We start from the raw sequence: 2,348 nt of genomic DNA, 5'->3' as shown, positions 1-2,348 counted from the left end.
CGCCTCGCCGCTCAACTCGCCGGGTTCCACGGGCGAGGGAGGCGCGCGCCCGCGGAGGCACCCCCGCCCCGGGTTCAGAGACCCTCCGCGCGCGCGTCCGCGGGGTCTGAGGGCCCAGGCGGGTGGGTCGGGACCACCACCCACTCACCTCCGCCGGGTCCGAACCGAGGGGCCTGCTCCAAGCCGTTTGAAACCGCTTGGGCCGCCGCACACCCCGCAGTGTCCTCGTTGTTTATTGGTCCTCGACGGACCGCCCTCCGTCCATTCATTGGTCCATTTGAAAGGAGTATGGGCACGCGCCGTGGGCAGCCTTAAAGGGGCCGTGCGCAACCGTGTTTCCCTGTGGACCTTTCACTGTTCGCTCTGGTGCTTGAATGTATCTGGAACCAAAGCTGCCGAGGACCCAAAGAAAGGCGGAGGGTGTGCGGACTGCGGTGCATCCCCAGCCATCAGCGTGTTTCCTTTATCTAACAGCAGCCATTTCGGCTGCTGTCAACACCAGACAGGTTTCTTTTTGTTTGCTTGTTTTAAAGTCATTTCATTCACTGAATGTTTATCGCTGGGAGGTGAGGGAGGGAAGCCGAGAGGCAGCTGCGTTGTAGTGGTAGGAGCAGTGAATGGAACCCGGACGCGGGGCTGTGATCTTGGACTTGCTCTGAGCAAACCACTTTTCTCAGGCAATCATCTGGAGCTTAGTATCCTCATCTGCAAAATGAGATAACAGTGTTTGCCTTACAAGCTTAATGTGAGGATTTAACATACATAATTGTCTGGGAAAGGCCTTTGAACAATAACGCATTCTGCGAACGTTTAATAGTCCTGTTATTTACTGAAATGGGAGCGCTAGCTAAGGCTATCTCTAGAATTCTTGTTTAACTCTACATTCAGTATTTCCATGAATAAGATGGCCTTAGTTTCAAGGAATTTGGAGACTGCAACGATCAGAGGAAAACATAGACGAATCAAAATCCAAAGCAGTCTGAGAACTATAGAAAAGTTGTGGATGCTTAGAAAAGGAAACATTTGATGGAGAGGTTCAGGGAAGGGACTGGATTTTTAATGTGGGATTTAAAGGTTATGCAATCAGTAACAGGCTAAAATATGGAGAAGGGATGGGTAAAAGTAGACAATTGTTTTAAAAACTCAAATTAGCAAAGATGAACATTGACTTTGTCTGTAAATTGCCTTAGATGATCTCTGAAGTGGTATGCTACACACTTGACCAAAAACCCTACAAAAGCATGAGAATCGAGATTCAAGTCACCGTGTTCATTTTAAGAACATGCATGAAACTGCCTAGGGTGTGCATATCTAAAAGCCACCAAGTATGTGGAGGCTGTCACTCTGCAGAAGCAATGTGTGCCATTCCTTCATGACAGTGGCAGAATTGGTAGGTGTGCCCAGGCCAAACAGGGGGGCTGGACCCAGGGGTGGTGGCCTGAAAAAAAATGCTGAATTTTTATTGGACATGCTTAAAAATGCAGAAAGTAATACTGAATTTAAGGATTTAGATTCTCTGGGCATCAAGCACATCCAGGTGAGTAAAACCTCATCTGTGTCAAAGAACTTAAAGAGAGTATAGTCAGATGAGCGTCTCTGCCATATTGAGATGATGCTTATTGAGAGATTGTTCCTAAACCAGAAGAGGAGGATGCACAGAAGAAGAAATTCAAGAAACAAAAACTTATGTCCCAGGAATAAATTAAGCATACTAATAGATGCAGGGGAGAAGGGTCAAAACAGAGCAGGGAAGAGCACAATGGGCTGTGGTGATGGATCATGAGTGCTGTGGTAGTGGGAGAACTATAGGGAGAAATTAAATACAGTGCAAAAATGAACAATGATGTAAGAAAACATAAATTTAATAGAAATAAAAAATAAATAAATGCAAGTTAAAGTAAAAGCAGGAAAAAAGAAGAAAATTAACAACCTTTCACTTACCAAGACTTTGGGAAACAGACACTGAAATTCACTGTTGGTAAGATAACAACTGTTACAAACATTAAGGCATGTAATTTAGTGTTATTAAAATATAAAATGTAAACAATCTCTGGTCCAATATATTGCCAACTCTTAAGAATTTGTCCTACAGATTATACATACAAAGAAAAAATGTCAATTATTCACAGCAATACTGCATAAGATAGAAAATAAACCTTGAAATTACATGTCCAATAATAAGGAACTTGTTACATAAGTTATGGTATATCCATGTGATAGAACATTATGCAAATGTTAAAAAAGAATGTGCTGGTGCAGAAAAATGTGTAAATCTTATTAATTGAAGCAAGGCAAGCAAGTTGAAAAAAATCATATATGAAATGTTCTTTATTACACATGATTATAAA

The 2,348-nt window shown here is 43.1% G+C and overlaps 1 protein-coding gene and 1 pseudogene across 2 annotated transcripts in view; one reads left to right on the top strand and one right to left on the bottom strand.

Annotated features, from left to right (window-relative positions):
• The window catches only part of CKAP5 (cytoskeleton associated protein 5), a 77,986-nt gene extending 77,776 nt beyond the window's left edge, over positions 1 to 210 (bottom strand). For both annotated transcript variants that reach the window (XM_012725420.1, XM_012725418.1), the window contains exon 1: positions 149 to 210. The gene's annotated coding sequence lies outside the window, so the exon portion shown is untranslated. The remainder of the gene's footprint in view (positions 1 to 148) is intronic.
• A 164-nt stretch (positions 211 to 374) lies between these two features.
• On the top strand, positions 375 to 1,732 carry LOC105853651 (annotated as a pseudogene).
• The last annotated feature ends 616 nt before the right edge of the window (positions 1,733 to 2,348 follow it).

The sequence above is a fragment of the Condylura cristata genome, unplaced genomic scaffold (genome assembly GCF_000260355.1).
Source record: "Condylura cristata isolate star-nosed mole 26May11 unplaced genomic scaffold, ConCri1.0 scaffold00015, whole genome shotgun sequence".
Lineage (NCBI taxonomy): Eukaryota > Metazoa > Chordata > Mammalia > Eulipotyphla > Talpidae > Condylura > Condylura cristata.
Note: the sequence above shows the minus strand (reverse complement) of the source record. Positions and strands in the feature narration are given on the sequence as shown.